The 13,535-nt window shown below is 45.5% G+C and overlaps 2 non-coding genes across 2 annotated transcripts; both read right to left on the bottom strand.

Moving 5' to 3' along the window:
- Positions 1–309: 309 nt before the first annotated feature.
- trnal-uaa (transfer RNA leucine (anticodon UAA)) lies at positions 310–392 on the bottom strand. The gene has a single exon. It is a non-coding gene; the product is annotated as a tRNA-Leu (tRNA).
- Positions 393–12,489: 12,097 nt separating this feature from the next.
- trnal-uaa (transfer RNA leucine (anticodon UAA)) lies at positions 12,490–12,572 on the bottom strand. The gene has a single exon. It is a non-coding gene; the product is annotated as a tRNA-Leu (tRNA).
- Positions 12,573–13,535: the final 963 nt, after the last annotated feature.

The raw sequence follows: 13,535 nt of genomic DNA, 5'->3' as shown, positions 1-13,535 counted from the left end.
ACTTCATCTGTTCTCCCTTGGCATGAGCAGCCCTCAAAGCTTTATTTAGAAGAAACAAATTATTTTTTTCCAGAATTTGCAGAATCTGTTGTGTTTAGGATAACAGAAAGCAGTGGGGTTTACAATCGGATTGAGGGATCGCGGCACTTCAAAGCCTTCCATCCTATTTTCGCTCCTGTCAGATCACGTGGATAGGTGGTGTTGGAACGCGTCGGAAGTGGGATGGCTCCGTCCCGAATTGCCTCGCAACTGTCTGGTGTGGAAAATATATGTGTCTCAAAAGAGATCGTTGTAAAATTTATAATGAATTACCAGGAGTGGGGTTCGAACCCACGTGAACATTCGTTCATTGGATCTTAAGTCCAACGCCTTAACCACTCGGCCATCCTGGTTCGATAAATAAAAGAAGATGTAAATCCTTAGCTTTCAATTGACAATCATACGAAGTCGGAATTCCTGCTTGGATAATGCTGTTGCACCACCGTGCACTTGCTTTCCGTTAAAAGGATAATTATTCAACTTCCTTGGAATTTCAGCTTTCATCTCCTCTTATTCTTTCATACGTGGGCCATAACACGTATGTAAGTTTTTAAGGTTGAGAACTGAACATAGATTTAAGAGGAGAAGAAACAGATTCTTTTTTAAATATAGGGAGTTCATTGTTAAGTTTTTTCTTATATACAGAGTGGAACTGCCACGATTTGGTGGAATCAGATGAAATCGCTGAACTTATGACGCAATCTGTCAGCGAGAAAGATGACTGAGTGAGATAGATAGATAGACAGATAGATAGATAGAGATAGACGGAGAAAGATGCACGAAGACTGGAGCTAGAAGCTTAGAGGGAGATCACACCGCGTCTGCTGGAGTTTGAAACAATGAGACGTGCTGCAACTCTGGTGCGGGGTCAACTCCTGCTTCCTCGTCCACTGTGAGCTCTGACCCAGTGACCCCTTAGACCGGGTTTGATACGGTTAAGCAAATCAAATTATTGCCACCCGTCGCGCGACAGAGGTGGATTCGTACTTCAGCACTTTTGAACACATAGCAGTGTCACTGCAATGGCCTGATGATGTTTGGGAGGTAGGTGCCGAGACTAATACAGCGAGAAAGAGGGCAGGTGACACGCACCAGTTCGCCGATCCCCAAGAGGTCGGCGAGTCTCCGCATCAGAGTTCGTGCGGGCAGAACATAGAACACAGAAATCCACAGGCTCTTTGGTCCACAATGTGCCGATCATGTAACTACTCTAGAAACTGCCTAGAATTTTCCTGTCGCAGAGCCTTCCGTTATTTTAAGCTCCACGTATCTATTTAAGTCTCTTAAAAGATCCTAGTGTATCCGAATCCACCACCGTCGTCGGCAGTGCATTCCACGCACCCACCGCTCTGTGTGAAAACCCTACCCCTGACATCACCTCTCTACCAACGTCCAAACACCTTAAAGCAATATCCCCTAGTGCTAACCTTTTCAGTCCTGAGAACAAGCCTCTGGCTACACACACAATAAACACCTCTAATCCCCCGTCGCTCCAAGGGGAAACGGCCAAGTTCACTCAACCTATTCTCATACGGCAAGCTCTTCAATCCAGGTAACCTCCCTAAAAATCTCCTAAGCGCTCTTTTCACAGTCTCCATGTCCTTGCTGCAGTGGGGTGACCAGACCTGAACACTATACTCCAAGTGGGGTCTCACCAAGGTCTTATTCAGCTGTAACATTACCTCACATCTCCTCAACGCAACTCCACGGTTGATGAATGCCAACGCACCATCGGCCTTCTTGGTCATCTTCTTGGTCAACTTTGTCAATTTGCGGTGCAGGTTTGAGTGTCCTGTGGATACCGACCCCCATGATTTCTCAGGCACGAAGCTCGGCGACCGTTGATACTGTTCAGTGAATATTTGGAAGACTTGTTTTAGGGGTCCCGTCATCGACGTGGTGGGGTTCAATACCGAAGATCGAAGCCCGTAGTTCGATGGCGGCTTGTCCGGAAGTTGAAGCCCGATGGATGATATCCTGGGTCTGCGAGACTTCAAGTCCAATGTGTCAGTCGGAGGAGCGATGTTTGCGAGCTTGCTAAGGCTAGAGCTCTGGAACTGTCCTGTGTTGGGGTTGGAATACTCTGTGAGTAGATTGGTGTGTGAGTGAGTGGGAGGGAGGAAAAGGGCTTGTTTCACTGATGTTGTTTTGTTGCTGTTGCTGTTGCTTGTGTTCTGGTGCTGAACGTTGTGGCCAAGCTATATTGGTACTGTAATGCGTGGCAGCAGTTATATGCTCCGCCCAAAACATCTTCATGTTACATTGGTTGTTGAATCAAACGACGCTTTTCACCAGATGTTTCGGGACACATGAGATAAATACATTAATCTGATCTGATCTTACCGCTGAAGTCAAGGCGACTTGGCGGAAGTCATTAAGATACATTAGATGCAGCAGATCCTGCCGATTCTGGAACGCTGAGGGATAAATGACGACTGTTAATTTCTCGTCAAAGATTCTGCCAGACTAACTGAGTTCCTTCAGTGTTTTTGTGTGAGGAATTCTGTCCCTTAGGGTCCTCCGGACTTTAATAGCTGTTGCAACATACCTTTGGTCCATTCAGCACCCTGGAGAAGGTCTGAAATATTTTTTAAGAATATACGACTAAGAGGAATCCGTACATACTCTAGTGGAGCTAGTGAATTAAGTTTCGATGATTTAGGATGGGGTTACTTGAAGACTTAAAACGCACGAAATCACATAACCCCCGAAGTCTGATTATCTGATTAAATGCGTCATTGGTTGCGATGATTTAGGATTGGGTCACATGAAGTCTTATAACTACATAACCCCCGAGGCGTCACAGGTATCCGGTCAGAGAAGGAAGAATCTACTACCATTCTCTGCTCTTCCCCAGCAAAACCAATGTCGAATCCAATATATTACTTCATCTTGAATGCCAAGTGATTGAGCCTTCTTGAACAAACTCACATGCAGGAGCTTGCCAAACTCCTTTCTGTAACCCTCGTAGATAACATTTACTGTCTTACCTCCATCAACTTTCCCGTAACTTTCTCCGAGAACTTTCTGATTGGTTAGAAACGATCTATCGCGCACAAAGAGATGCTGACTATTCCAAATCAATCACCATCTATCAAAATACTCATATATTCTGTCTCTTAGAATATCTTCCAATTACTGGCCCACGACTGATGTCAGGCTCACTTGTAAATAAAATCCCGGTTTATTCTTCGAGACTTGCTTAAAGGGTTGGAACAGACCCTTTCCAGCCCGTTATCTATTTCACCAATCAACTTCCAAGTTATTTATTTCACTTCTCCCCCTCTCCCAGTTTAAATTACTACTTTGTACTTCCTCCTCCCCTCCTGCATCCTTCTTACTCTGGATTCTCGTCGTTTTTTCTCCAATCCTGATGAAGGGTCTTGGTCTGAAACTCCGATTGTTCACTATTTTCCGAAGATGTTGTCTGGCCTTCTGAGTTCCTCTAGCATTTTGTTTGCGTTGAAAACAATAAAACCCTCCTCTGTAAACTGAAAAGTGTTCATGACCTCGTTGCTACCTTGCCTTTCCTTAGTTCTATAGGCGGTGTCCGCATCCTGAATAAATACAGAAGCAAAAGATCTATTATGATCTCCTCCACCGCTTCCTATGCATTTTGGATACCCCTCAAGTACCTCACTTGTTCCTACCTGCCCATACCTGTTATGCAGCACCGTTTCTTCTTAACCAGAGCGTCAATATCTGTCGAAAAACAGAATTTCCTGAACCATTTTTGTCTTTGATTCGGATAAGAATTGTGATCACTAGATGCAAAATACTCTCCCAAACAAACTTCTGTCACCTGTCCTGTCTCAGATCCTCGTGACCCTAGGACTTAAGAATGCTGCGGATTCAATCCCACTATCTCGTTGAAACTTCTATATACTGATTAAGGAAAAGTTCTTGAGCAGATCTGACAAACTTAATCCCATCTACTCTCTTTACTGTTTGGTTGTCCCAGTAAATATGTTGAACATTAATATCACCTACTAACACAAGCTTACATTTCTTGTAACAGTCTACCATCTTTCTACAAATTTGCCCCTCTAAGTCCTACGGACTGTTAGGTGATCTATAATATAGCCCTACTAACGAGGTCATACATTTTGTATTCCTCAGGTCCACACGTAAAGCCTCTTTAATCGAGTTTCCCTGACTGACCTGGCTGAGCACTGCCGTGGTTTTTTTCCCCAGACTAGCTACGCCATCCATCCTCCTTTAATCCCTCCGTCCAATTACGTCTACAACAGCGGGATCCCAGAACACTGAGCTGCGATTCCTCCCCAGGCTTCAACCAATTCTCATTAATAGCCACAATATTGCAATTCCATTTGGTGATCAATACCCTGAGCTCATCTACCTTCCCTTAAATACCGTTACAATATACAAAACGCAGACCATAATTTCCACTATGCTCACCAGTTTGCTTTTTGACTTTGTCTGAGGTCTTAACAAAATCCGTATCCATAGAGAAAGAAAAAACGGTAGTATTTAGTCTGGTTCTATTGTTCCCATCCCCATGCAACTCTAGATTCACGAGGTTAATTCCTGGGATGTCCGGACTGTCTTACGCAGAGAGGTTAGAGAGACTGGGCTTGTACACGCTGGAATTAAGGAGATTGAGAGGGGATCTGATTGCAATTTATAAGATTATTAAGGAATTGGACATGATAGAGGCAGGAAATATGTTCCAGATGCTGGGAGAGTCCAGTACCAGAGGGCATGGTTTGAGAATAAGGGGTAGGTCATTTAGGACAGAGTTAAGGAAAAACTTCTTCTCCTAGAGAGTTGTGGGGGTCTGGAATGCACTGCCTCGGAAGGCAGCTGACGTCAATTCTCTGGATGCTTTCAAGAAGGAGCTAGATAGGTATCTTATGGATAGGGGAATCAAGGGATATGGGGACAAGGCAGGAACCGGGTATTGATAGTAGATGATCAGCCATGATCTCAGAATGGCGGTGCAGGCTCGAAGGGCCGAATGGTCTACTTCTGCACCTATTGTCTATTGTCTACCCTGTGCAGTACTAACAAACCTATCCGCTAGGATATCAGACCTCCTCTAGGTTAGGTGGGAAGCGTCACTGCCATGCAGCTCTCACCTTCCCTGGAAGAAAACCCAATGATCCAAAAATCGGAAGCCGTCTCTCCTCCATAACCACGCGTTAATCTGTAAAGATCATTCTATTTCTGGCCTCACTCGCACGTGGTACGAGTAACAATCCTAAAATCACAACCCGGAGGTCCTGTCGTTTAACTTAGTAACTAACTCCCTGAACTGACTTTGAATTACCTCTTCCACACTTTCCACCAACGTCACTGACACAGAAGTAGGCCTCGGCTTCGTACTGCTCGCCCCTCCCACCTGGGAAATCTAAGGACTTAATCCGACATTTCCCCGACCCTGGCACCAGAGAGGTAACATACCGTCCCGGAATCTCGCTATCGTCTGCAGACCGTCCTTTCTGTTCTGCTAACGAAGGAATCCCCGACAACCAAGGCTCGCTTCTCCTCTCTCGCTCTGAACTGAGCCACAGAGCCAGATTGATTGTCAGAAACAGAACCCCTGTTCACGAACCGCTGTTTCCTCTGCTATTTCATAACCTCCAACAGTATCCAAAGAGGACTACCACAGGAGTACTGTGCATGGCTGTCTAACCCATTTCACCTTCCTGACTGTCCTGTATCCTGCACCTTGGGTGTAAGTATATGCCCTGTTAATCACACCTTTAACTTTCCAAATTTTCCAGAGTTCATCCAGTTCCAACTCCAACTCATCAACGCGTTAGAAGCTGCAGTTGGAAGGACTACTTGCATGTGAAGTCATCAGGGACGTTGAAAGTCTCTCTGCCTCTCATCCCACAAGAGCAATATGCAACTCTCTTTTCTGGCACCCCTTATACTGTCGCGCACGCAGGACGGAACCCGAGTGCGGCGGAAGGCGGCCTCGGTAACGGGAGTCGCCGACAACAGCTCGACACCAGGAGCAGAATGCGGCAGGTTCCACATAGAGAGACGAAAACAGAGCTTAGGCAGAGGAATACCAACAGAGCCCCGAGGGAAAGACTGAGAGACGCCGCGAGAGAAATCACTCTCTCTCAATACAGTCACTCCGTCCAGACACTAAATTTGAGTTCACTTTAAAGACTCGACGAATGCGAGAAACACGTGCCATTCAAAGTTAAATTGACACGATTAAACCGAAATTACAAGGGCTGAACGTCTCTCGTTAAGATAACGATTAGTAAATACAAGTGCTGAAGAACACTGGCAGCTCAACACTCTACGGCGAGCTGCAGAGGCCACAGGGCTCATGACATCCCTCTACTCTAATTGCGCAATTATAGTGATGAAAACGATAAATACACCGAAAGGAAATCTACTTGCAGCTTTTCTCCTTCTCTCACCGACACCTCACCTTGCTGAAGCCTCGGAGCTGAAGCCTCAAAATCCACAATCTAGCATATTCCATGCTAACAATGGCCACTCCAGCAACGGCGGCCCCGCTTGCCCCTATCTTCTTATTAGGCTTGCTAATGAATTCCAATCTGTAATTGGTCGTAGGTCGAAAGCCGAATCTATCTTCAGCTTCCTCTGCTTCCGAGGATGAGAGAAAATGCAAGCATATACTTCATATTCACCCAGGGTTGTCTACAACGCTACAGCACACCATCCCTTTCTCCCTGAGAACCATTGTATCATAATGGCTTTGCACACAGTGATCTTCTAAATTATCGTCGTCGTTCCCCCGATTGTCCGCTTCTTTCCCCTACTTCATCGTTTCAACCATTTTGTCCTCCAGCTCCTTCCCTTACCTAACTGTTCCCATAGGGCCACGATCCCTACATTATCCGGCAGCCCTTACCGCCTTCCTTAATAATCATATCTCATCGTCTGCAGCCCTTTGTTGCTTGATATATTGCTTCGCAGTCTCTGTGACTATCTGTACGCTCCCTCCATGTTCTATCTTCCCTAACCAATACTAACCTGATCTATACAGATATAACTCTTTTCTGCTCTGTCCCCTTCTGCACACATCCCCTTCAGTTATCTTAAAACACAAAGGGAGAAAGAGAAAGAGGGAGGGGGCAGAGAGAGAGAGAGAGGGAGAGAGAGAGAGAGAGAGAGAGAGAGAGAGAGAGAGAGAGAGAGAGAGAGAGAGAGAGAGAGAGAGAGAGAGAGAGAGAGAGAGAGAGAGAGAGAGAGAGAGAGAGAGAGAGAGAGAGAGAGAGAGAAAGAGAATGATAGGGAGTGAGAGAGTTGTGGAGGGCTGGATTGGTCAGCCACTAAGGGATAAGTAAAGAATTAGGGAAGCTGAGAGACATACTGACGGAGAAAACTAACGAGAATGTTAGAGATACTGGGAGCAGAGCAGTGGGAGAACGGAGAGGGATCGGAAAGTTTGAGGGATGGAGACAGATGAAGAGAGAAGTGTTAATCGAGTAAACAGAGAAAAGAAAAAAAGGGAAGAGGAAGAGAGAGGGGAAAAGTGAAAGTGTGAGGAAAGACAGGAAAATGATATGAAAAACTGACTTTGGGAGCGCAAGGGCGTAATAGAGAGTAGGAGGAAAGATACAGGCAGCAAAAAGAAGACGCAGGATAGAAGCTGAGAGTGAGTAACTAAGAGTCTCTTTTAACACAAGCTGTTTCTAATTGACCACTTATCTTTCATGGACTGTCGGATGGTCCTAACATCAAACAACTAACTTCTGTTAAGAAGTTCTGAGATGCAAGGAGATTTTGCATTGTGGATTCAGAAATGACTTGACCAGAAATGCAAAGGGTGGCTGGAGATGGTTAACATACTGCATGGAGGTCGTTCACCAGCGGTGCTCGGCAGGGATCTGCTCTGAGACTCCTCGTCTTTGTGTTTTTTTTTAAAATAAAGAACCCGGATGAAAAACTCGAAGGTGGATTAACATGCTTGACACAAGGTTGTACGTGCTGTGAACAGTTTGGATGTGCTTCAAAGGTTACAGCAGGACATCGATCGGATGCCGAACTGCATTGGGTTGAGAAGCGACAGATGGAGTTCAACACAGATAAATGTGGAGTGGTTCATTTTGGAGGGGGAAATTTGAAGGTAAAATATAATATTAATGAAGTCTCTTGGTAGTGTGGAGGGTCAGATGGATCTTGTAGTCTCTGTCCATAGGACACTCAAAGCTGCTGCGCAGTTTAACAGTATTGTTAAGAAAGTGTATGGTGTGTTGGCGTTCATCATCCGTGGGACTGAGTTCAAGAGCCGCGAGGTAATGCTACAGTTCTATAAGATCTTGGTTAGACCCCACTTGGAGTACTGTGTTCAGTTCTGGTTACCTCACTACAGGAAGGATGTGGATACAACAGGCGGAGTTCAGGATTCGGTACAACATTGAGGGCTGACGGGACTGTAACGTGCTGTAGATGTCTATATTCTATGTTTTCTCTGTTATGGTCCCGATCGTTAATTTCCCTAATTGCTTCCAATTCTGTTTAATGATGGCAAACATGTTTTCCATCAAAGACTCAGTGTAAGAACCCCAACGTCACAACCACTAGTCGCCAGTTCGTTGGTCTTTTTCCTGTGAGACAACTACGTTCTCTGACCGCTTAGAAACGTTTGTTCTAAGTCTAGCCCTTGTTTCAAGGTTTACCTATGAGACTCCGTTTTTCTGAGTTAAGGCTCCGCGTCAAGGCTCCCTGTCAAAGTTCCATATCAGGGCTCCGTGTCAAGGTTTCTCCTGCTTGCTGTTCGGCGTTTACGCCCGTGTCAGCATCCAGACTCAATCTCCGTGCCTGTGTCCTGCCCTTGGGTTCGCTTCCTACACTCTTGTAACACTCTCGTGTCGCATTTTCAAATGTCCTGCTGTTGATGATAATTCGGATACCATGTCTTCGCTGCGTTGGTTGCAGATCCTCATGACTTTTCTTCCTGGTGAGAGGCTGCCTAACTGGAAAGTCCTTCTCTACTTGTTCAGTGCCATCAGGGCCGCTCTCAAACCTATTCGTTACAGGTACGAGATTCGTTGAGTGGGATCCGAAGAAATTAAAGTTCATGGAATCTTCGGCTACACAGAAGCTGGCTAAGCCTATATGTAGCAAAATCGTGGAAAATGTTTGGAAAAATGTTGACAATATTCATCACTGGGAATGCTACTCGGCCTGAAGAAAGATCTGTCAGGATGCCGGGTTCTCTGGACAAGAATGGCCAACAGTTACCATTTAAGTATTTCCGGGTTCCCGTGCCGGATCGCGCCCTGTTTCTTTGTTCTAGTATAACGGCAGGTCTAGATCAAAATCTAATCTGATTGCAGCAGCTCTCGTACCAGACAGCGCCTTCAATTTGCCGTCATCATACAATGCAGGCCCGTCAAGGAAACGCAGGCGGCAACACACCCTCCCTGGACAGAGATTTCTTAAGGCTACAACACCGAGGGGCGAGATATTCAACGCCCCTTACCACCCACAGCGAAAACGTTCTTCATTTGCAACCGCAGACACGGAAGGGAGGAAAGCAGAACATTGCAGATACGAAGAAAATGTTTTAATAGGGACACATTGACCTCGGCGGATTCTTTCATTTCCAGAGCGAGGCCAAATACAAAGTGGAGAAACTGCACCCCGTGTTCCTCGGGGTATCTGAAAAGCGACGGCATGAAGTTTTCATTCTCCACTTTCAAACATCCCTGCCTTCCCGTTCTCTCTCCAGCTGACCCACTCAATTCCCTTTGGACTCTCTTCTTTGAAACTACCGCCCAAGTTATCGCCCTTTTTCTTTCCCTTCCTGCTCCAGGGCACCACGCATTATACTCAGTTGGTCACCTATCTCGACCTCTTTCGCAGGAACTGTTCACAGCGGCCCACCATCAATCATCGCAATATATCTAGGCAGATCGCAGAAGAGTAAAACTAGTCACCAAACTTTTCTGAAAGTTTAACATTGTACAACCATTATAATAGTAACTCGGTGCTTGTATGTGGCAGAGAGAAAGAATGTGAGCATGTGTGTGTGTGCGTGCGTGCGTGCGTGCGTGCGTGCGTGTGTGTGTGTGTGAGAGAGAGTGAGAGAAAGAGGGACAGAGAGAAAGGAGACAGAGTGATAGGGGTGTTAAAGATTTGTGGATGGCTGGACGAGAGAGGAATGAGAAAAATAAAGATAATGAATAATAGAGAGGAAACGACACGGAGAACAGCGAAAACTGTGAAAAGACAAAAGGCGACAGAGCAAAGCGAAGAACGAAAGGGTAAAGCGAGAGGAAAGGTTGTAGGGAAGGAGAGAGAGAATGCGAGAAAGTGAGTGAGAGAGAGATCAAGAAAGGACAATGGCTATAAGAGAGGGAGAACAAAAAGAGGAAGGGAAAATAAGGGAAAGGAGAAAGGAGAAAGGAAAGACGTGAGAAAGAGTGACTAAAAGAGAGAAAGAAGAGAAGGAGAGGTTATGAAGATAATGTGTGTCAGAAGATGCGAGAGAAGAGATAAGAGTAAGAAACAGAGAGACTCTGTTAAAACATGCTTGTTCCGTTTGGTTCCATAATTCTTTCATCTTTCAGTTGCGAGGCAACAAAGACTTTGTGGACGGGAGCATTTCAATTACTGTGCGACCAGACACACTCGCCCCTGAGGGCTTTGCCGAACCTTTTATTGGCTACGTGGAGCAATCCATGTTTCAAGCTTTCCAAGGTAATGCTCCTCAGCTCTTTCTGTGCATCACACTGACGACGTTATTAGTGTTTCATCGTGCACCCATGCTGAGCTCGTCAATTTCGTCAACTTTGCCACCAATGTCCACCATGCCCTAGCATTCAACTGGTTATTTTCTGAAACCGTTCTCCCTTTTCTCGATCTCTCTCTGTCCATCTCTGGAGATAGCTTTTCTATTCCATTGTTATCTTGATTATACCTCTGTCTAGCGTATCCTGTAAAAGGCTATTCCTTTATTTTCTGTTCTTCAGCTTCTCTTCATCCGTTCCCAGGATGACGCTTTCCTTTCTAGGGCATCAGAGTATTGAGAACATCGGATACGTCTATGATATCCGGTGCTCCCGATACTATAGATTGCCGAGACCCGACAGATATTGAGGGATGCTTTGTCAAACACCTTCACTTCATCTGCGAAAAAAAACGGAATTTCTCGCTGGCCAGCCATTTTAATTCCAATCTCTATTCCCTTTCCGACATATTGGTCTGAACTCTATGGACTCTTATTCTGCCACGGTGAGGAGACTCTTAGTGTGGAGGAGCAACACCTCATATTCCGTCCAGGTAGGCTCTAACTTGAATGCATGGATATTAAATTTCGCCTTACGATATTTGTTTTTCTTCCATCTTCTTCTATTCCTCACTCTGGCTCTTATCTCTTCTCCTCACCTGCCCATCACCACCCCCTTGTGACACTCATTCTTCCCTTCCTCGCATGGTCCACGCTCGTCTACTGTCAGATTTCATCTTCTCCAGCTCCTCAACTTTGTTGAAGAGATTTTTGGGTCAAGCACAGGTAGCAATTAACTTAACTGTCTTCGGCCACTGGCCTTCAGGTTCGAACATGCATTGTAAATTTAATTTAAAATGAAGCTGTGAATCGTTGTTCCCCCAAAAGCTTTAAATGACCGACCAGACAATGCTGATTAAAACTCAGTTGAATATCTGTGGTCTGGGTATAAATCGGGAGTTGTGATTTGCGTGTAGTTCCCAAAAAAACATTGTGGAAACACTGTAAATATGGAGTTGTATTTTGATTTTCAGCACATAAACTATCAGATAGCGTGGGTCAGCGAGACCTTTCGACTGAAAGGACCTCAATATGATTTTTGCTGCATCTTATGTTGTCAAATAAAGAATCTGCTTCATATCGACGAGTACTTTTCTCCAGTCATTTTTTTCCTGTTCTACCTTCCTTCTTGTTCTGTCCCCCATTCAGGCCTCTTATCTTTTCTCTTATCCTGCCTGTCACATTACCCTGGTGCTTATCTTCCCTTTATAAAATTGTCTACTCTCCTCTCCTACCAAATTCCTTCTTTTCCAGCGCTTCACCTTTCTCACCCCCCCCCCCCCCCCCGGTTTCACGTATAATCATCTGACTGTTCTCCTATCCGTACTCCTGTTTTTTGTTAATTCAGGCGTCTTTCCCCTTCCTTTCCAGAACTTATTAACGGACTGGGCCCGAGTATTGATTGTTTTATTCATTGCCATAGACGTTGCCGGACCTACTTAGTTCCTCCAGCATGTTGTTTGCTTTGCTCCGGATTTCGATCATCTTCAGAAAGCAGTGGGGTTTTCAATCGGATTGAGGGATCGTGGCATTTTTCAGGCCTTTCGTCCGTATTTTCATTCCAATGAAATCGCCGAGGTTGGTGAGGGTGGAATGCGTCGGAAGTAGGATGGCTCCTATCGTGAATGGCCTCCCAACTGGGAAAAATATGTTCGTCGATATACGGTTGCTCAGGAAAATTCAGTGTGAAACTGATAATGAGTTACCAGGAGTGGGGTTCGAACCCACCTGAACATTCGTTCATTGGATCTTAAGTCCAACGCCTTAACCACTCGGCCATCCTGGTCCGACAAATAGAAAATGGTGGAAAACCGTTACCGACCAATTGAAAAGCTTTCTCGGAATTCCTACTCGGATATTGCTGTCCAGGCTGTCGTGCCTCTGTGCAATCGCATTCCGTTAAAAATACTTCAACTTTCCTCGTATTTCAGCTTTCAACTCCTTTAGTTATTTCATACGTGGGCCTTAGCACATATGTAAGTTTATAAAATTAAGAACTGAAGGTCATAGATTTAAGGGGAGAGGAAATAGATTTCTTTTAATACAGGGAGTTTAGTGATAGGTTTTTTAAAAAACACTTAAGTGGAACTGCCGTGGTTTGGTGGAATCAAATGCAATAATTGAACTTATGGAACAGCTCTATTTCTACCTTTAATATCTTTATTTTTCTCTTTCTTTTGTTCTTTTTGAAGACTTTGACCTGGAGTTACACGCAGGCTTCGGATCTCTGCGGGAATGGGACCCTTTCTCAGGATTCCACGACTGGTCGCTATTCGGCATGCCACGGGGTTGATTTGGGAATCTCGATCGTGTTCGGAAAGCCTAAGACCTCGGGGCTGTGTTGACGGGCGGATCGAGGGACGGTGTCACGGCAGGAGACTCCGGTGTCGTCAGGCAGCCCGTAAAATCTTTCGCTGTGCGCCCGACGACCCCGAGGTCTTTGCGATCTTCGGACACTGAGCTCGAAAAAAGCGACGAAACGGACTTTTAAGATCGTAAACCAGCGGTTCGTTGTTATATCTCCCGCTTGCTTTGAAAATGGGGGACACCTCCCTCTCCCTTGCCAGGGAGAGGGAGAAAACCAATAGTTTGTCGAATTTCGGATGAAATGCGAAGGTTTTCGGGTAACTTCGGTCTGTGTCTTTGCTATTGCTTAGCACACGCTTGGGCTCGGTAATGGTACGGTTGCCCGGTTATTTTTGCTGGTTGGGGCAGGAGGTATCGTTGTTCACCGCCGCTTACCTGCGGG

The sequence above is a fragment of the Hemitrygon akajei genome, chromosome 25 (assembly GCF_048418815.1).
Source record: "Hemitrygon akajei chromosome 25, sHemAka1.3, whole genome shotgun sequence".
Taxonomy (NCBI): Eukaryota; Metazoa; Chordata; class Chondrichthyes; order Myliobatiformes; family Dasyatidae; genus Hemitrygon; species Hemitrygon akajei.
Note: the sequence above shows the minus strand (reverse complement) of the source record. Positions and strands in the feature narration are given on the sequence as shown.